Here is a 22,778-nt window from a genome sequence, read left to right on the forward strand (position 1 = left end):
GTCATTATCTCCATTTTACAGATGAGGTATTTGAGCCTCAAACAACTAGAGACTTGGCCATAACCACATAATTTGTCATGCACTAAGCTCTTTTTGAAAATTTCATGCTCTTTCCACTACAATCTCAAAAAGTCTCTTTATGTCAAGAACATATTTTCTAGATCAATGAGTTATAAAGAATATCAACATATTCTGCAAAGCACAGAAAAAAAAAACAGAATGAAGAGACAACCTACAGATGGGAAAACAAATTTGTAAACTATACATTGGACAAAGAGTTAATATCCAGAATATATAAGGAACTCAAAAAGCTCAGTTACAAAAAAACTAAATAATCCAACAGGCAATAGACCTAAATAGATATTTCTCATACATAATGGCCAAGAGGTATATGAAAATACAATTCAAGATCACTTTTTTCATCACTGTGCCAGGGACAAAATATAACCCCCAAAACAGGTTCCCAGTGACCTCCTTCCTCCAGCTATACCTTCCTATAGTGACCACCCAGTTAGACTATTCAGAGGATTAATCCACTGATTAAGTTAGTGTTCTCCTAATCCAATTATTTCAATTCTGAACATTTTTGTATTGTCACACAAATGAATTGGGGTGAGGGGATATCTCATATCCACAACATAACAAATGGCTTTTCTTCAAAAGATAAAAGATAAAACTGCTGGAAAGGATGTTAAGAAAAGGGAATACTTGTATACCTTTAGTGGGAATGTGAATTAGTATCCATTATGGAAAACAGTACAGAGGTTCCTCAAAAAATTAAAAACAGTATATTATACTATCCAGCAATCTCACTAGTAGTTATATATGTAAAAAAAACTGAAAATGTTAAAAAGAGTATCAACCTACAGGGAATATAAGTAATTTGTTCTGTTTTCCTTAAAAGAAAAAAGGCCTATCTAAATGAATAAACAATTTTATAAAAATCTATCATGTGACCACAGTTTTTGTAAGTCATTTTCTCATTATCACTTAGAAATTCTTTCAAATTCTGCAGCTCTTGTTTCATTTTCTATCCCCTCCTAAAAATCCTGAAATGTGTAAGAACTTAGTTATGCTTTTATTTTTGGTCCTCATGCATGACTTTTTAGGTCAGAATAACAATTTTTTTGGATGCTTTTTGTAATTAAAATAGCTTGCATGAAGTAAATGAAATATGACCTCTTTGTAAATATATCTTGGTATCTGAGTATTTGAGTAAGATTCTAGACTCTTTCGAGGTTGTTTTTGGTAGAAGTAACCAGAGATAATCAAACCAACTAAAAGTGTGTTCATTGACTGTGACAGCAAATGTTTGTCCCCTGTGTACTGAAGACAACAATAAACACAATCTGGTGCCCATTCCTGGTGCTGAGGAGATCACAGTTCAGGAGAGGTGTACCTATGTTCAATTAAGCAAACATGAATCCTACTTAGCAATGTAGCCTCAATGGCAGGCTGAGAGAGGGAAAACTATTAACTCTACTGAAGCAAGTAAAGAATTCAAAAAGGTGGTGATGAGTGAACCAAATCTTGAAGTTATAGATGCTTCTGCTACGAGATGAGACAAGAAGGAAGAGGAGTGATCCCAGTGCTCTGGATAATATGTCATCAGATCTCTGGCTGGATTCTCTGTCACACACAGTGCTGGCACCCATTGAGAGAGGAGAATTTTTTGCTGTAGTTATTAGAATTCAGTTTTTCTTTTCTTCTTCAATATGCAAGCCTCCCTAAGGTCCTTGCCAAATCACAAAACCCTCCCAGTCAAATATGCATCAATGTTAGACTCTGGTTGGAAGCATTTCCATTCACAGTTACTCATGCTAAGCCCTGTGGTGTTACTGAGTTACAGAGAATTTAAAGCACCATCCCAAAATCTGTTCTTTTTTCTGTTATGAGAGCATTCTACAGCCTGACTGAACTGATTGATTTCTGGAATCACAACCAGAGTTTTGGGTTTCTTTGGGAATGCAAACTAATGGCTGATACAGAAATTTTCAACCAAGAATTTTTAAATGGTCCCTAAAAAGGCACATAAGACAAGATGGCATGAACTAATTCATAAAACTGAGTGAAAAAAGAACTGTTTTATTAATTATACTAATGAACACTTATGAAACATTTAGGATGATATTTTCTTGTTTTGAGTATGCTCTTGAGATTAGTTTTTCAATTAAATTATCATCATGTGCTCAAGAAGAATAATTTAAATCCTGTCAGTCACCCTATCTGTTTCTCTTTGCTTAACTTTCAAGGTTTCCATCTAATCTTATAGCCGACCATGACAATTTAGGCCTTATTATTTTTTTAAAAAGAGAGAGAGAGAGAGAGAGAGAGAATTTTAATATTTATTTTTTAGTTCTTGGCAGACACAACATCTTTGTATGTGGTGCTGAGGATCGAACTCGGGCCGCACGCATGCCAGGCGAGTGCACTACCGCTTGAGCCACATCCCCAGCCCCTAGACCTTCTTGATTTCTGAATTCCCCTAGCCTTACTCCCTTTACCGTCTTCTGCTCTGCACAATTCACTAACGCATATATATTATCTTGTTTTCCATTTCTGTTCTCTTTTTACATATAAATTAAGAAGGAACTCTGTCTTAGACCTTCTTTATACCACCATGATGCCTAATACAATGCTAAGCATGCAGCTTTGTTCAGAAGTTGTTTGGAAGTTAACAGTTTGTAAAATTTAGCTTGTTTTCATGCACTTAGTTATCTGGTCTATTGTATCAAAGCAGATTAGAAGCAGCCACAAGAGAAAAGCTCTGAGTTAATAGAGTAAGACTAGATTAAATGGGATCAGCTAGCCAAAGCAGTACAACTGCTAACCCCAAAATAGACTGGGGTCCTTCAATGAGGCACATTAATTGATAAACATTAAATGTCTCTGATAATGTAATGAAAATATCGAAGTATTCATCTGCATTTCAAGTTTTTAACAACTATCTAATAATTACTACGTACCAAGAATTATGTAGAACATGAGTTTACAAAGGTTGTCATGGCAATTAGCAGAGAAGGATTCATTACATAGTCTTCAAAGCAAAGTAATAAAAGCTATGTCAGATATAAACACATTATGGAAGAACAGATAGAAGATACTCCCTTAATAATATTAGATCAAAAAGGGATTCCTGTATCGTCTTTCCTTGATGACTTCAAAAATCAAGAAAATGTAGTAGTTGTCAGTCATTGTTTAATAAGGCATTATCATCCTTAAAAGTAAATTTAAAAGAGGGCTTAGAAGGAAAAAGACCCAAAACTGCTTCAGGAGTTGGGATGTTCATTAGAGGCATGACTTTGGGTAGAAGTAAAACTTTCCTAAGCACAATAAGGACACTGAAGAATACATTTTTGAAGTGTAAAACTACATTGTGTGACAAAGATCCATCACTCACAAAATATAAACAATTACCTAACAGAACAAAAATATTTCACATCAAGGAACTGAGCAATTTATAGCAATTAATGCAGATTACACCTAGTTACCAAGAAATATTATCCAAGCTGAAGCACAATTACACAAACCATCTGGGTGCCATTTAAGAGAAGCACAAAACAAAGAATCTATTCTCTCAAGGGGTTCATGAATCTTCCTTCAAGAATAAGATTTATACCTATGATTAAATTTTTAAAAAACAATCTTCACTAAATTATGGTGTGATCTTTAGTTATAGCTGATATCCAAATGAATTAATGATTTAAACTCAAATGATACTTCAATCTAATGACTCCATATTTCAACTGAAACCTGAAAGTTCATCTATGGTCATTGTATTTCTTGAATCATCAACTATAAAATGTTCATAAACAGGTTGCTGCTTATGATACATGTACTCAAGAAAGTAGAGCTCAAATTAGCTCTTAATGAACTTTCAATAACCAAGTAGATAAAATTTTAGTCAGTCTATCGCAAAACTAGCTTGTGCTAGTTACCAAGGGACATGGACTGTTTTTATAAATTCACTTTTCTATCTGCAATCACATTTTAAAGACTGGCTGCAAACTCTGCACCTGAGATGTAAGTACTATCTGCATTTTAAATATGTTTAAAACATCACAGGTTTTCACATATAGCATGTTGTTTATGCTTAACTTCATGTCAAGGCTAAGAACCACCAATTATGGTGCCAAAAGAGACCTTGTTGATACAAATGCCCTGTTGTTCCAGTATAGATGCAAATAAATCCCTAATACCCAAGCCCATTAGCACCAAGAAATCTTTGCAGAAAATTGGGTGACATTCAGAGAATACATTGATAATCATTCAGAAAACTGAAGGTTACATTTAGAATGGTTTGATCAGCCTCAGCCTATATAGAAAATAGATTTTAAGAGACAGCTGAAAATCATTCCCTCATCCATTGAACAGTTATTGATTGTGCATCTGCTGTGCCAGTCCCACTCTAAGTGCTGGGATGCAGGAGCAAAGGTAGATAAGGGCCTGGACTCATGGACTTCGAATTCTACCAAAGGAGTCAATCAATACTTAGAATGATAAATTGGTGCTTTCAGACAATGAATGGCAAAGGCTATAAAGAAAACAAAACAGATAATATGACTAATGATAAGAAAAAGAGAATCTAAGAGATGGTGTGTACCAAAACAGAAGTAGAAAGAGTAGCCAAATAGAGAATTCCAACAGGAAAATACAAAGACCATTCCACACTGACATGAATGAGGCACAGACTGGAATCTTGCTGGGTGAGGGCTCCAGTCTGCATAAGGAAACAAGAGGAGTCTAGGGTGGGAATGCTGACTTCACTTCTTATTATTTGCATTATGTGAGAGAGTTAAGCCAGTTTAACATACTCATTTACACAACACAAAATTGTGATAATAACATCTAATTTCTAAGTTTATAATCAATGTTGATTAATGTAAAAAAAAGTGTATATTAAATGTTCAATAAATATCACTTCTCTCCTCACTGGGGAAATAAATATAATTACACAACAGGAATTAAAAAGAATTATCAGGTCCAATTATAAGAACTCAATCTAGAACGTAACTGACAGTGGCTTGTGCAATATTCCTGTAATCTCTCAGAAAAATGAGATTTATCATCTTCTATTTATGATAGAGAAAACTGAAGCTCAAAGAAAGCCAGTGACATTTCCAAAAGACTCTGCCTTATGTGGTAGCTTGGAGTTGGACTGGGATCTGATCTCATTGGAAGACTTCTGGCTGCACTGTACTGTTTGCTAATCATAGCTCTGTGTTAAACACACACATCAATAATGGCACTGGATAAAATAAACAGCTTTTCATGAAGTAGTAAGGCAAAGGGAGGCTGTGGGAATTCCAGATGCGTTGTGTAGAGTGCAGTGTCTAGGTACAGTGGTCAAGGACAAGCCTAATAAAGCCAGATAAGCCCAGCACTATGGTATACTATGTAGCCTGCAAACCTGGATTAATTTCTTCTAGCAATTCAGCTTCTCATCTATTAATACTTACCCAGAGTTAGTAATACAGCTAAGTAAAACATGCCAATGTTTAAATAACATAAAACATGTAAAATACCTAGCACACTACCTGACATACGTTAAGTGCTCAATAATTGGCAAACCATAATTATTAGAATGCTATTTCTGATTTACTTGAAGATTTTGTCAATTTATTTAAATGTTAATTTAAAAAAATATCTTTTCAGAATATCACAAATCATAGTTTATCATTTTTGTACAGAAATATTATTCTCACCAAGGTATACATATTCAAGGCAAATAAAGTCCCCTGATTCCTTTTAAAAAATTACATTGAGATGTACTAGTCCAATGACATAAGAAAGGAGACAAAGGTAAAATACATTTGTAGTTGATGGTTTATACATAGGAGAGAAGTCCATGAGTTAGTATATAGATGACGGTCATGTAAAACTCATATCTGCTAAGGATGCCTAGCATTCACATCACAAGGTTAATATGACAGAGTGTAGTGGAGTGGACACTATTGAGCATGGATTTTATGGAATAGTTAAAAGCATTCTTTTAACAAGCCTTTTATTAATAATGTGCCAGACCTCTTAACAGAATGGGCATTTTATGGCTTCTGACCACAAAAATTCTGAGTAGCCTGAAAAAATTATAAGAATGATCTGTTTTCAAACTCAATCTGTAAGTAATTGACCACATGCCAGTCAATAAGCATATCAGCACTTACCAATGCATAGCATTTTATCTTATTTGTACTTCATAACAACTGAATGAGATGGCACAACAAGGATTAAAATTCCTACCATATAGATGAGGAAGGAGACACTCAAGAGAATTGATTTGCCAAAGTTACACTGCTAGGTAACAGCAGGAGCAGGATTTGACCTCTCTATTCTCCACCACATCATGATACACTTTTCTTCATAAGACAATCTGGAAAATATCTTTTGCTATTCAGAAGAGACTGGCTCTTTATATACTATATTTTATTAAAGTGACTATTTGTTAAAAAATAAAAATATCCTACTTAGTTATCTATAGGTGTGTCCTTGTTAACCTTGGAGTCTTAAAACCAGTTCTAGTTTGGTAAACCATAACGTTATTTACTTTAAAAATGTACATTTATACAAAACCGTACATACACATAATAAATATCCACATATATATCCACATAGATACATACATATGTACAGAATTACATGTGTACCCACGTGTGTATATATGTGTATGTACCATATGCACTTTCTTTAGCTCATGTTTAATAATATTAAATGATCGTGTCCTTAGTTCATGGACTGTGCATTATTTGTACATGAATAAATGAGTTTTTTATGCTGTTACAGATAATTTAATACCATTGACTAGGACATCTTCTTGGATATTAAGAATATCTCATATATATGGAGAGATATTTTACGAATCACTTTTAAAGTATTAATTATTGTGTAGACATAAGAGCTTAGGAATCTCATGGGTGTTACTTTTATATTAATAGTTTTTAAATTATCACTACAGCCAGAGGAGTGTTCCAGGATATTTCTTCACAAACTCAACTTTTTCTTCAAATAAACTCTGGAAAATACTAATTTATAAAGGCATATATTTACACATATAAATATGAGAATCCTACAGAAATGATATAGAAAAATAAATATGTGGGAATAAATTAGCTGTAAAAATACATTCTTACCAAATTTTAAGCAAAATACCAGAATTATGTAACCTTTGACAATAAACTCCTGGAGTAACAGATTGTGAATCTTAATTAAAAGGGGGGAAAAAAGACAGTATTTTCCCAAAGTCCTTATAAAAGCAGAGTATGCTATGCTTGACAATATTTATATCAAATTAGCATTGGAACCATGTGTCTAACCCAATCCAGAATGCCACTTAACGGGAAATAGGAAGGCAACAGATAACGATTTCATAGTCAACATCAAAATATGCGAAACAAGCCAATGGAAATGTGCAATAGCTAAAATCCACACAAAATTGTAGTTAAATCCTCACAAAGTGCAAAATCACATTTCATTATCATTGAAGAGAATCAGAAGTGTGTTCGGCATGATACAAGTGATAGTCTATGGGCTTCTGTGTTCACATATCCACCCTCCTAACTATTGCCAAATAATGGGGCCTGTTTCTAAATATGTAGCTTTGTGTTAGGCACAGTATCTAGAACACTAACCACATTAGTCTTTTTTTTTCCTTCAGTATTTACAAAGCCTTCTGGCATTATATAGTCACAGAAATAAAACAGTATGTTCCATCGACTCAGCATCTTCCTTTCCCTATTTTCATAAAGGGAATTAATGATGATTTACCTTGAACAGTAGGACAATATAGAAGTGGCTTTGCTTGCTTTTACAATTCCTCTAGTCACTGCTAATATGATGCCTGTCTTAACAAATAAAAATGGAAACATCTAGGTTTCTCCTGTTTCTTCACTGTTTTCATTTATAAAATGAAATAAGAGGAAAGGGGAGATAAATCTTTCACTTATTTATTTATCTATACCATAGTTTTAATGTCTAACATGCCGAGATAAATAAGGGGAAGATATTTTAAAGGTCTCTACAATTTTCTCTTTGTAAAGTCAGTCTCCCTTTCTGTGACTACTACACTACCTAATTAAAAACACACACAATTTTAATACACATATACACATACCTTTTAAAACACACACACACACACACACACATGTGCACACATACACATGAATATACTAGTGAACAAATTACTTCTTTTTATTTTAACTTATATATAATAATTGTGAATATGTATGGAGTATAGTGTAAATAATTTGATATATGTATACAATGTGTGATGATCACATTAGAGAAATTAACATTTTCATCTCCTTAGACATTTATCATTTCTTTTTTTTTTTTTTTTTTGGTACTGGGGATTAAACTCAACCACTGAACCACATCCCCAGCCCTATTTTGTATTTTATTTAGACACAGGGTCTCACCGAGTTGCTTAGTGTCTCATTTTTGCTGAGGCTGGCTTTGAACTCACAATCCTCCTGCTTCAGCCTTCCCAGCCACTGGGATTACAAGCATTCACCAATACACCCGGCTTTTCATTTCTTCTTGATGAGAAACTTGGACCTCTTCTCAACTGACTTCTTGAGAGGTGATTTTGATCAAATGCTCTCTCAGAATTTCATTTAAATTAATTTCCCAGACAGATGAGATAAAAAGACGAAAGTGGGGGAGAAAAATTTGATTTAAATCAATCAAGGTTTTATCTGGCTGATCTACTCCTTGTCCTTCTGATGTATTCTAAGGAAAGAAAAGAAGGCAGAGTATGAAAGAAGAAAAGCACTTTCTATTGGGAAATAGAAGAAATATTATAATTTTAAATAGAAGAGAAAATGAAATGTAAATACGGGGGGGTGTTTCTATTGTTAAATTTGAACTTAATTTTAAAAGTGTTTTCTAAAATAAAACATACCATATCTTTTCATCATCACATTCCCATATCCTTAGGCCATGTGATTTAAGGATTAGTCTACTGTTTCAATTTATTAGTTTTAGATCTTCCATATCAAAAATAAACTCCAAATTTTGTGAGATTTTTGAAGAGAACCATTTAAGTAAGTTAAACCTCAGTAAATGGGGCTTCTTGGGAATGCTAATTATGACCAAAGATTTTTCATCTTTCAAACTCTTTTTTGAGTGTAACTTTTTCTAATATCTACTTAACATTCCCTTGCCTTTACTTTTGATTCAGAGCTACTTCTTTCTCTGAGTTATCTCTTATCCTCATCTGTTAGGGCTGCTGTAACAGAATATGTTAAAATGGATGACTTATAAGCAGCAGAAAAGAACTTCTTACAGTTGTGGATGCTGAGAAGTCCAAGGTCAGGTGATGACAGACTTGGTGTTTCCTAAAGACTCACTTTTGGTTCATAGATGGCACCTTCTTACCAAGCCCTCACCTAATGAATAGCTCTCCAGAGTCTCTCTAGTAAGGGCACCGATCCAATTCAGGAGAGCCCTCAGGACATTCACTTTCCAGTGGCCTCATTTTCTGACACCATCATCTTGTTGGTTTTAGGTTTCAATGTACGACTGTTGGGGACACAGCCATTCCAAATGCAGCATTGCTCCTTGTCACTGCCGCCACTCTTCCTTCTCTCTCCCTGTTATGAGTAGCTTCCTGTCTTCTTAGGTGAAGAACCAAAACCAACTGATAGAAGTACAGATATCAGATCATATGAAAGCAGCATAATTTTTCCACTGAAAGTCCAAGAGATTGCATGCAAAGATACTGTCATTGTTCTTTTCAATGTTTAGAATGCTTTTGTTTATTAATTTGTTTATTTACTTTGCTTTATTTCTGGTCTTCCAACATATTTTAATTTGGAAGGAATAATAACTACATAGGAAAAGGTTTTGAAACTATTAAATAAAAATTAGATTAGCAACAGTAATCTTCCAAATGGATCAAGGCAAAGAAATGAATGAGATTGGATAACTACTGACAGATAAAACATGTCTTTATAAAGATGTACTGTTCACCACAAAGAGGGCTTCCTTGGACACAGAATAAGAAAGTCATCCAGAGGAGGCTTGGTGTCTTGAGATATGGACCTTCAAAATGTTGCCCACAGGATCCTATCTTCAAATATTACCAATGGACTCAAGCAGCTTAAATGTAATACCAAGCAAGAGGCAGAGCTATGTGATGGAGGTATATTGTTTGTCCTGACATGAAATGGTGAAAGGTAACATAAAGCCTGTTTCATTTCCTCACTCTCTTGCTAGCTTTCACCTGTCTCACTCTCTTGCTAACTTTTCACCTGTCCCCTCACTGGCTTATGCAGCCTAAACTATTCCTGGGGCCTTCTGACAGCTCACTGCACACTCTGCCCTGGATCTATAGCAGGGCTAGAGCAAGAAATTAGATTTTCTCATTCCTAGTTCACTTATCTACCCACTGCAAAAACAATGTGGGGGGGCTGGGGTTGTGGCTCAGAGGTAGAGCACTTGCCTACCATGCATGAGGCACTAGGTTCGATCCTCAGCACCACATAAAAATAAAGTATTGTGTCCACCTATAACTAAAAATAAATATTAAAAAAAACAATGTGGTAATTCTGGCAACATTTAAACTAGTGGTCATCATGACTGTGGATAACTACTAGAACCAACTGTATGCCACAGATGTCCTCAGGCCTCTCCCAGCTGCAGGGACTTCCTCTACTGCAGTATAGATTCTAACTACCATCCCTCCTGGAGAGCAAGCAGATCAACAGACATAAAAAAAAAAAAAAAAAGAAAGAGAAAAAGAAAACATGTTCATTTTAAGAACACTTCAAAGACGGAATATCCAAACGTTGAGATATCTGATTACTGTCTATATTGCTCTCCTAATTTTCTGACCTGCCAAGACAAGCTGAATATAAACACAGCAGGACATCTTTGAGTAAATACTAATGAAAAGTTAAAAAGAAAACCACAACAAATTATGAATATGCTAACCTAGAATGGTGGTGTTGATGGCATATTTTTATGGGTAAATCTACATTTGTTCTTTAAGAAATAATTTCATATATCTCTCTAAGAAACAAATAATTTGATACTTGAAATATTTGTCAAAGTCAAGTTTGTGCAGAGACTATTTTTTATCACAATACTCTGTTATTTGACAGCTATTTCAATGCAATTCTGATTTTAAAACACTGTGATAGAGATATTTCATTTTACTTTTAAATCAAATCTTCAAAAAGTGTCTGATTTAACAAGAAATAGGAAATCTCAAAACATGAGATTAGTATTTATCTTCTAAATAAAATTTCATAGATCCCTTAGTTTTGTGAAGAACATTACTCCATCTAACAAATGAAATAAATTACAAATTTAGTATATATAAGTAATATATAATTTTGTATCAGGCTTTTATAATAACTTAAGAAATTTAATACAAATTTGACACTATCAAATTTAAAAACAAAAGATCTTTAAGTTCAACCTTGACATTTCAGAAGAAAACAAGATGGAATATTGAGGTTATGTCATCTTCTTATCTCATTTGCACTAATAGTAGTATTCCTAAACATCCTTGAGCCTAAACTCAGAAACTCTAGCTAATATACAGGATTACAAATAGAATAAAATCCAGGTAGCCAGCAGAATTCACCCATATGAAATAGCTTAACTTTTTTCAACGGTCTTTGTGCGAGTTTCACTATCTAGATTTCTTTTGAGGACGGCAAAGATATTGCTAACCCCTTGCTAACTTCAACCTTCACATTTTATCAAGAACAAGTACCAGACTCAAAGTGTAGGTGCCTACTTAAAAAAAAAAAAAAAAAAAAAAAAACTAAAAATGAAAGAAAGAAGCCTATTTGGTTAGAATTCTCCCACAACATGAGACATGTCCCATAAAAAGGACTAATTCATTCAGTTCTCCATAATTAAGTTACAAAGCAAAAATTTTAAAAAGGAAGAAAAAGCTGTCTTCTGGATTGCTAGACTGGCTTATGTGCAATACTATGAAGAGGGAAAAGCTCACTCTTTTTGGTAATTGGAAGTCAAAGACCACATCGCATGTTGTTCAATGTAGATTTCTTGATTGGCATCTCAAACAATATTGCAATATAATTATTTTTAATTGCCAATTCACATATCTTAAGCAAAGAATACATCAGGCTCCCCAGAGGTACTGTTCTACAGCAGGAGTTTAATGCATCATTGCAGGCTTTAGTGAATGGGGGGTTTTGTCAATATTTCACTTGCACATCACCCACAACATAACAACACCACTTAAAATTTATAAAGGCCTTTTATTTGCAAAGTGCTTTATAATAATTAATCCTCAGAATATTCATTTGTAGGGGATATGAGTAATACATTATAAAACCGAGAATTTCAAGCAAGAAATGATTTGGATAAGACCAAAAAGGAATCACTGTTTTGAGACTGAAATAGAATCTGTAGCATCCCCAAAATTAGCAGTGCTGTTTTGCCGTGGTTCACATGTCTTTTAGGCATTGATAGCAGCATCGCACTGTTCTCTTTGTGCTCATTGTATTTCTCAAAGGCTCACTTCTGTTCTTCCATGAGTGTTGTTAAAGTTTTAAAGCCATGGATGTTTTTGCATACATTCTCAATATGTAGAATCCTAACCTTTCTGGACACATTCTGTAACAGTGAGAGAAAATTTGTAACTGTTACTAAAACCTTGCGCTATTGATGCTTTTGTGCTGGCAGTCCAAGGCACACAGTGGCTATCATCATTCCAAAGATCACTAATGAATAAGGAACTAATGTTCTCTTAACTTCATTCATTCCTTCATTCATGAAGTTCATCATTATTTGCTGAGCTCTGCTATTTGCAAGGCATTGTCCGATTCAGGAAGAAGAAAAGAAAAAATATATCTGTCCCTTGATCTCATAGAGTTTGTAAAGAATGAGAGACACAGGTAAATAAAAAAAAATAAAGATGATTAAATACAATAATGGGGGCAGGAGCACAAAGAAAGCAACAAATATTTCTAATGGATGAGGATTCAAGGCAACTCTTTACAAGGATGTAGTTTTTACTTGGGTTTTGGATAAGCTTGGTACTGATACACAGAAAAAGTTGGGAAAGGATATTGTAGGAAAGTACAAGATATAGGAACAGCTTCCCTGCTCCACCAATTTGGGAAAATTTGTAGCTGAAATTATATCACTTTTGACTACACTCTGCTAATTCAAACTCCATTCAGTTTCTGAGAAATTCTGGGTGAGAATGGCTTGTGATTACCATACAAATTGGTTGTATGTAAATGTGTGCTTCTACAGTGCTTGAGAATACAGCTTATTCATTCATTTCTTTTAAATATTCCTAGGATTGTTTGCCTTCCTAATGTATATTATATTTTTAAAAAATGGGAGAATGTAAGTCTTTCTTGAATAAAGGCTGAAAAACCAGGCACATAGCATGCCATAATTGCTTATTGAGAAACATATAATAAATCTACAGGAAATCCTCAATATCTGTTGTATGCATATTTTGCTCTGTGGGACATGGTGCATTCCTAAGGAGATGTCTTAGCAGTACCAACACACTGCCAATGCTCAATAAATTCTGCTCAAATTCAACATTGTCTAATGAGTTCACAATTTCAAGAGACTGGGGGTGATTCCAGACTAAAAGAAGAACAAATGGCACACCCAGGAAGTTTTAAATAGGAACCCTTGTGCAATGTGCAAGTCACAGAGCACTGAGCCAGAGTGTGAACACATGTCTTCCAGCTGCAAGATCAAGATTCTTTCCATGGAGACATTGATCCAACTGGATACTTCACGAGAAGGACTTAACATCAGTGGGAATCATAAAGCTGTTTATTTTTCTTCCAAGTGCTCATTTCTCTACCTGTCCCACTGGGGCCCATTTTTCTCTATGGTTTGTGTTTTCATCTCTCAAAAAGCCCAATAGAAACTTCAGTAAAGCCCAGGGGAGCACATGCAATCAGCTCTGCCACCCCAGTGCTCACTAGGGAAGACACTAGTAGCTAAGAGCACTGGTAGACAGGGCACGCTCATTGGAAAATCTTACCTATTCTATCACATGGCAGTTGTCTTCCCGGCGCTTGCCACCACTACTACTTTCTAAATTATAATGATCTACTTTAATCTCAATAAGCACAGGTGTAACTAACTTTAAAACCAATTGTATGTTTGCTAGAACATCTCTCTCATTGTGGGCTGATCATCAAAGGTTAAAGAGTAACAATAGAGTGGTTGGTAAGAGATCTTATAGATTACATTAATTCTAAGTTCAAACACTCATGTTGGGCCAATATCAAAATTCTGAGCTATCAATCTCCTACCTTCCAACTGTCCAGCACTAGAGCTGTAGGCAGGCTGGAAGAAGACAATTTTGGTCAAATCAGATCTGTCATAAAGAAATTCATGAGAGGGCCTGGGGTTGTGGCTCGGTGCCACTCATATGAGTGCCACTGGTGTTCTATCCTCAGCACCACGTAAAAATAAATAAACAAAATAAAGGTATTGTGTCCATCTACAACTAAAAAAAATTTAAATTAAATAAAATCGTGAGAAGCAAGAGTGCAGAGCTATAGGTAATTGTATATCAGTCTAATCCTTTTTCTTTGTCCTTTGATGTATTTTCTATTTTACATTAAAAATGATTATTCTGGAAAGGGAATCCATAGTCTTCACAAGACTGCTAAGGTGACCCATGGTATTAAAAAGGTTGTTTGGAAATCAGTTAATGTGAGAGGAAGCAAAATATATGAGGTCAAAAAGAAGAGTGAAGTCACTATTCACGAAAGAAATAAGGGAAGGTGTTGAAGGTGAAAAAAAAAGGATGTAAAAAAACTAGATGTTTACTGTGAAAAGCTGCACAACAGAAAGTAGTCTATGATGTCAAGAAGGGGTTAGATTAAGATTGATAATCACTGGGCATGGAGTCAAATATTTCCAAGACAAGATTCATAGACCTGAATGCTCTTTTTATCTTGCAAGTAGGGTCTTAAAGAAACAAATAGTCACTAGGCAAAGATTGAAGAGAGCTACTAATCATTGCTTCATCAATTAATCAGTAACCTATTAAGTGAAAATTTAGTGATCACTTATAATGGTCAGATATTATATACATGGGGACAGATGTCCACTAATACAAAACCCCAGAAATGCTCTGAGGTTGTGAAACTGAGAGTCTACTTCAAGAAACAGAGATTAAGTGAATGAGAACTCAAAACAAAACAAAAAAAAATAACAAATAAAGAGTAATGATAAGTACTAAGGAAGAAAAGAGTAAGGTGATAAAGAAGGCATATATAGCCTAGCAGCATGAAAACTGAAACTGTGACCTGTCAGGTGAGCAGGCAGTGCAGGGAGAGTGCTCCACAGAGGAACAGCATGTGGGGAATTAATAAGCACATGTTGAGATGTATCATTCTCCCCATCCCCAAACAGCCCAATTTGGGTTCAGGAGTCTCAGAAAGGGGTTAGTGCTGCGCAGTATTTTAAATTGTTATATTTTCCAATCCAATGGAGAAATCAGGTAGACCCTTCAACTTAAGAAGAAGAAGAGGGAGTAAGAACAAGTAAGGAAAGAAACAAGGCTAAAGAGGCTTCCTAATCCTTTGACAGGAGGCTGAGCAACCCTTCTTTCATGGAGTCTCCAAACTAGGGCCACTTGTTCTCTTTTATACCCTTTGCAGTAAGGAGAATGTGAGAATGTGATAAAGAAAATAAGAGAAACCCTATTTCATTTCAATATTTGCTGAGGATCCAAATTACACAACTATGAAAGTCTTATGGAGAATACAAAAGTAAGCACCGTGCTTCCTTTGCAGAATAACCCAGTGAGAGAGAGGAGAAGAAGAAAGAAAAAAAAAAAAAACTCTAAGAGAAGCCCACTAGGGTTGAAGGAAAAGCTCAGTCACCAGCCCTCCAGGTGGCCTTGGGCAGATCCCAACCCCTCTGGGAGCTTTCTTTTCACATCTGTCAAAGAACTTGTGCACCCTCTTACTTTCTGAAGTTCTTTTCAGGTTAAACAGACTGTGCTCCATTTTCTAGGCTCCATAATTAGGAAATGCTCAAATACCTCCAAGTGTGGGTATGATTGGAGGCAGTTAATATATTTCAGGGACCTGAGGATAATCATGACTTTGTTGTTGGTGGTTTATTTTTCCTGTTAAGACTGGCTTTTGAAATTCCTGAACCTGAATTGAGGTGCCCAAATTAAGAAGAATGCATCATAATATGTATTTACTAAGTCACTAACCTGCTTGGGACTGGTGTTAAGGGCATAAGAAGTGCTGTTCGCTAAGGTCAAACATCTGCTACCCGATGATAGGAATTCAAAACTGTGTAAAATATGTTCCTCCTCGAACCTCAGACATTCCAAGCATCGTAAAGCAAATGGGCATGCAGAAAACAGTGACTATAAAGATGGTTTACCATCATAAGGCCCAAAATAGGAACATAAATGACGTATTTTGAGGACACTATAAAGGAAGTAAATATGCACTGGTGATAGACATGCATGTGGAAAATTTTGCCACAGTCCTGCATTTGAGTCTTATCTTAAAGAGTGAAGAGGAGTTAGCCAAACAGGGTGGAAAACATTCCAGGCAGACAGATCATGATATGTAAAGGCAAGAAGAGAAAGAATGAACATAATGCTTTTCCTTCCCCAGCATCTATTTCAGTCACACTGCAGATAAACAGGATTTTAAACATGGGAAGCCATCCAAATCGAACAATTCTCATTCTTTCATCAAAATCCTAAAGGGGACATTTTTAAATCTCTTTTGTAATTGCCAAGAAAATGATGTGTGCCCAGTGTCCTTATTTAGAAGAATTTACGCCCCCCCCCTTTATTTTTTTTTTTTAATGGAACAATGTGTAACTTTCCCACTGTAGCTGGAACCGAATTCCACATTTCAGATGTTAATTGGAATTTACTTATTCTTTTTTAAGGTGCATGAATATGTCCTGTCAGCAATTAAACAAATTTAAGTAAGCATGCAGAGAAAAGATGATAATAATGGGCATCACAAAAAACAATGAAATACATCAAAATCAGGAATTCTGTCAGCCTAGTTGACAAAAACATCGACTTGAAGAATGTCCTTGCCAGGTTAGGACACATTCCTTTTCTAGCTACTGTCAACCTGGGCTCAGCTCCACTCAGAAGCGCCTGCTTGGCTGGCAGCTGCTGAGAGTAGGCAACTCCTCCTAGCAACAGATGGAGCCAATCAAAAGCCAGCAGCAGTGATCCTTGCTGTTAAGTGCAATGACATCTCATTTATCTGGCAACTCCAGTGAAGACTATATAATGCATAAGATAATTACTAAGAGACTGTAATTTACATTCCTATGCCCCAGAAACTATTAGGTTTTAGCCAATTTGATTGGAAATTTGCCTAAAATTAGACATGTCTATGCATGCTTAAAATATGAAGAGGTATCAGAATGCCTTAGACTGAATTTAAGTGAATAAACAGACCAGAAGCTGTTTAGTTTTATGATTACTACTATGTGTTCTTAGGCATATAGTTTCCCTGAGCCTTAATTTTTCCATCTTTCAAAGAGATAAATACATGTGCCTAACATAACATATCTCATAGGGGGGTACAGTGTTAATCATAAAAAAGTAACAGATATAAAAGCCCTTTGCAACTGCCTGGTACCACATATATAAATAATAACCGACATTTTCTTATTATTAGACAAACAGTATTTGATGTAGTCAATAGCTTCAGGTTCCACAGGGCAATCTTGGGTGAGTCATTTCATCTTTATTTCTTTACCTATCCACGGTAGATACTGCTAGGGCATAATTTACAGAATAGCCATGAAGATTGGATAAATAAAATTACAAAGTCCAAATACATAGTAAGCACTCAAATATGTTAACTCAAGTCATTGTTATTATTATCACTCCATCACTTAATACTGTGAGAGCCTCTGGTGTTCAGTTAGACAGAACTACTATTTCTATTAAGTGGCCCCAGAGCAGTGGGATGTGGAACTCTAAGCCTCCAAGCACACGTGTTTTAGGAATCCTGCATAAACCTCTCTCAACCCTCCTCAGCTTTTTCTTTTTTTTCTTTTTTTGGTACTGGGAATTGAACCCAGGGGCACTTAACCACTCAGCCACATCCCAGCCCCTTTATAATATTTTATTTAAAGTCAGGGTCTCACTGAGTTACTTATGCCTCCCTAAGTTGCTGAGGCTGGCTTTGAATTTGCAATCTTCCTGCCTCAGCCCCCCAAGCCAATGGGATCACAGGCATGTGCCAGTTTACCGGAAACCCCTGCCCACAAGCTCCCTAACATATCCATGCATGCTGGAGGCTAGCCTCACACTTTCTACTTCTCCTGTTGGACATTAAAAACCAATTTTGCTTTTACTTGTCTCCTTTCCATGTAACTCCTCCATTATTCCATTAAATTACCTGCTACTGTTCCACACAAAAACATATATTTGGAATTGTTCATAATGTGCTTGATTAAGCAGTCTTGCCAAGAACACAGTTCCTCACAGGTCTGTATGAACAAAGTATCTCGTTTTTGTCTTACTACCAATTAGCTCTCCTGCATAGGAGGAAGGGAACAGATTTCTGTTACAGCAACTAGAATAGTCAGCTTCTCCTTTTTCATTCAACTCCATTTGTTTGTGGTGATGTTTAATATTAAAAAGTAGAATACATATTATTGCATAGTCCGTAATGTAACATAGCATGAAAATAGATTCTGTAACAGAGTTTACAACAGTTTACAAAGGCCAATATTTTTACTGGACCCAAACCAGAGGACTTACTGACATGAACTACACTTCTAGGATGAAATCTTAACATACCCTCTCCACTCCATAATGCTTATTCCACACTCAGAACTTGGGCAGATTCTACTCTGAATGTCTCCTTGTATACTACTATCCGACTACTTTGCTGGACTCTAATTTCCTGTGAGAGCAGATGTTTGCCTTATACACATCCAAACCATCCAGCCAGCTTTGCACACAGTATATCCATATTGAGTGTCTATTAAATAAACGTAAGCAAAAAACAAAAAAAGGAAGGGATGGAGGAGTTGGAAGGATAGAAGGATGGAAGAAAAACATGACAGATAAACAGAGGAGAGGGAGGAAGAAGAGGAAGAAGGATGGAAAGTCAGAAATGATATAATTTATATGGGCAGGGTCTCAACTAACAATTTAATGAAAATCCTTAGGTGATTTTGCAGACAGAGTAGAACCTTGCAGTAAGCACTCAAAAATGTCTCCAATTACCATGTTTGTAAACTTCTCTTAATCCTTAGGGTGTTAGGCACTATCAAAGGGTACAGAAGAAAAATGAAAGTAGAATAGGTTCAATTTTCATACAAATTCAAAATGTTAAAAAAAAAAAGATTTTTAAGCAGAGATATAATTCCTTTGTTTGTGGGTATTTAATTCCTTCCCAGAAGTACAGGTCCCTTAGGCCTTTCTCTTGTCTATTCTATAGACCAACTTTCCTCTCAGTCAGATTTCATGCCAGCCCGCTGTCATCTGCAGCCCTCTGGCTTCAGAATACTGACACCATTTTTCCACACACCTTTAAGTAACTTGCCTTTTTCTAATATAGCAATGATTACACTGGGTCTGATAAACTCTGGGATTTTTATGTGAATCAGACATCATGACATACTTAATGACTACTGGAACATAAATTTTAAAAAAGCACATAAAAGCATAAAAACACTTTTTGGATGCATATCTTTTGTTTATATGACTTCAATCATGAGTTAACAGAAAAAAAATAAGTTAGAAATTTCTGCACATCATCCACTACAGAAGCCCCCATCCACTGATCCCTGCCATTTCCATCAGGTACACAGGCAAACAGGCCTCAATCCCCAGTTCAGAAGTGGCATTTCCCAAAAATGGAATACTGTCACAAGAGAAAAAAAGGGCATCATTTTTCTGAGGGGAATTGTTATCACCACCAAGAAATTGGACAAGGAAATCTCCTTGATACAAGTTGAGAATGAGATATTTTAGAAAAGGGCCTTTGGTACTGATGTGGAGGAAGAGTGAAGTAGGGAAGATGGAGAGAAGAAGAAACAGGAAAGCAGAGAAGTTGCTTCTGATGCAATTGTCAGGAATTATGGATTCAGACTTTCTTTCAAAATGTAAAAATAAATTCAGAGTTTGGGGAACTAACACAGAGAGGCCCATTGTGCAAGTGGACAGTTATGTTTTTGCTGGATTGTGTTAGTACCAGAAAATGTTGAACAAGTGAATGAAGAATGAAATAAAAAGCCAATGCAAAAAGACAAATGTCATGCAATAAAGATGTGTAGCATTACAAGAGCTCTTCTGAGAGAAAGAAGAAAGGAGAAGAAGACATAATAGAGCTACCGATAGAGAAGAATAATTTTTGTTTTCTACAGATCCAAAATGATCGGTACCTTTCTTTGTGAAAATAGAGATGAAGTTGTTGAAGGTCCCGCCCCAGATAAACCTTTGGAGTTGGAAGAGAAAGAGGTACAAATGAAAGACAATTCAAACTTGAGCTATGAAAAAGAGAAACCACTTCAGTTGGAAATAGAGGATTTGGGTCCTCTTATTAATATACATTCTTCTGAGATAAAAGATTTTCTTTTTTCTCTTTCTTTTTTGAAACTCAAAAATCATCCCTAGATGAAAATTTTCTCATTAAAAATATTAAAGTTATTGGAATGCTTTAGTGATAAGTGGAGCAAGTGAGAAAACAAAGCAGGGATTTGTTTGGAATGTGATGAGCACTGACAATAGGGGACAATTCTATAAGAAGAAGGTAGGCACTAATGCAGAGAACAGAATTAGTAGAGGCAAAGCACACCCAAAATAGCACAAAAATTTGTTATCAATTACAGAAAACCTTATATAACAGCATAAAGTCCACTTCAGACTTGCAGAAATTAAAAGTGAAGGCATGATAAGAAGAACTCCGACAGAAAACACCATTTTAGAAACTCTACATTGTGGTTCTGCTTTGTAGGGATTTAGTTTAAGATGAATCCAGTTTAAGAGACCCATTAAAACAGAATAGAGATCAGGGTCATTAATGGGCAAGTATAACATCAATGAAGATATACAATTTATGGGTTTATTATGTGCCCCCCAAATTAGGTACGTTAACATTGGAGCCAATAAGAATGTTATAGAACTGTTTCCTTCATGGAAAAAAAAATCAACATTTTCAACTATATTGATATCAGAGAATTTTATAAACACTATTTCTAATGGGCTAATGAATGAATTCTAATTCTCCAACTATCTATTATTGACAAGCTATGAATGGTTTTCTGGTAGCTTAGAAAGTCAACAAAAGATTTTCTGAGAAAGGGCTAACCCAAGGCATAAACTAATAAAATACCACTGCACCGATTATCTGACATTTTAGAAGAGGTATATATAAATAAAGTAAGCTCTGGACGATAAAAGGATTTTGAAAGTCCATTTAAATTTTCTAACATGAAAAAGTGGGCATTAAAACCAAATAATTTCTGTTTTCCTCCATGTCCAAATGTTAGCAATTATATTGCTTACTTTTTCATTTATTTAAAATATCTAGTAACTTAAAATTAGAAATGTACTTTGAAAGAATTATATATGGTGAATACATGATGACATTACATAATATTTAACTATCAATAAATAGTTAAAAATGTGTGTGAAACGTGATAAATATTTTTTTCAAACATGTTTGAAGCCTTTACTATGTGTTAGATATTGTTTTATGGGACAGAAGATGGATTTATACAGATAGATGTGGATATTGATAATGATTACGTAGAGAATGGAAATAAAAATAGTAAAATTTATTTATTCTTCAAAACAGCCAAAATATTTTAAACACTATCCACATATCAGATTTTAGAATTTCCGATTTTAGAACTACAATCAAAAAAGGAACAATAAAGATAAGATGATGCTAAAAATTTTATCCAGTATACACTTTAAGTAATAAATCCCTCAATATTTGAGATGTTTCAGTAAAGAATGGATTCTAATTTTGGAGAATACAGGATGAGTATCCTTTATCTGAATGCTTGGGAACAGATGTGTTCTGGATTCTGGAATGTCTCCATACATTAAGGAGATTTCTCAGAGATAAGATCCAAGCCTAAACATGAAATTTATTTATGTTTTTATGCATCTCATACTCATATCCTGATGGTAACTGTATGTTTGTTCATCTTGTGTTAGAAAAAGAACCAATGATTTAAACTAGTTGAACCCTTTGATCACTTTATTAATTGATAGTATATAAAAGTCAAGCCACAGTAGGCACGATGCTAGATAGCACAGCCCAAAATGGTAGATTTGGAAGACCTGTCAAAAACATGATCCGAATTAAAATGAACACACAAACAACAGATTTTTAAGAGAAGCATTTGAATTGGGCTTAAGCAGCGTGCTGAGAATCTGATTTGCAAAGATAGGCGTACTGAATCCAGTGAAGTGGTCAAATACATAACAGTGCTCACAGAGTTATATTTACTGCCACACAAGATGAATCATGCTTCTTTGGGGAATGTTTTTTTCTGAAACTTCATTTTCCATTTTGGACTACTGGATCAGTCTCCCACAAGAGTCTGGATTGGGACCAATTACTTCCCTCTGCAATTTTTCATCTGTGACTTTAGCTGTACAACTCCATTTTAAATTTTCACATGATACATCTTAGATAGTGGGGACTCTGACTATGTATCTTTATTTTATAAAGAATATGACACCAAAATATAGTCCATCTTTAAATATAGATTTGAGATTAAGGACCAAGGAACACACATAGGAAGTCTTAGGAAGTGTATCTTATAATTTAGTGCTCTGT

At 35.2% G+C, this 22,778-nt stretch overlaps 1 protein-coding gene across 3 annotated transcripts in view; it reads right to left on the reverse strand.

Annotated features, from left to right (window-relative positions):
- The window catches only part of Fgf12 (fibroblast growth factor 12), a 505,844-nt gene that overhangs the window by 118,266 nt on the left and 364,800 nt on the right, over positions 1-22,778 (reverse strand). The window lies entirely within an intron of this gene.

Source organism: Ictidomys tridecemlineatus, chromosome 3 (genome assembly GCF_052094955.1).
Source record: "Ictidomys tridecemlineatus isolate mIctTri1 chromosome 3, mIctTri1.hap1, whole genome shotgun sequence".
NCBI classification, from domain to species: domain Eukaryota; kingdom Metazoa; phylum Chordata; class Mammalia; order Rodentia; family Sciuridae; genus Ictidomys; species Ictidomys tridecemlineatus.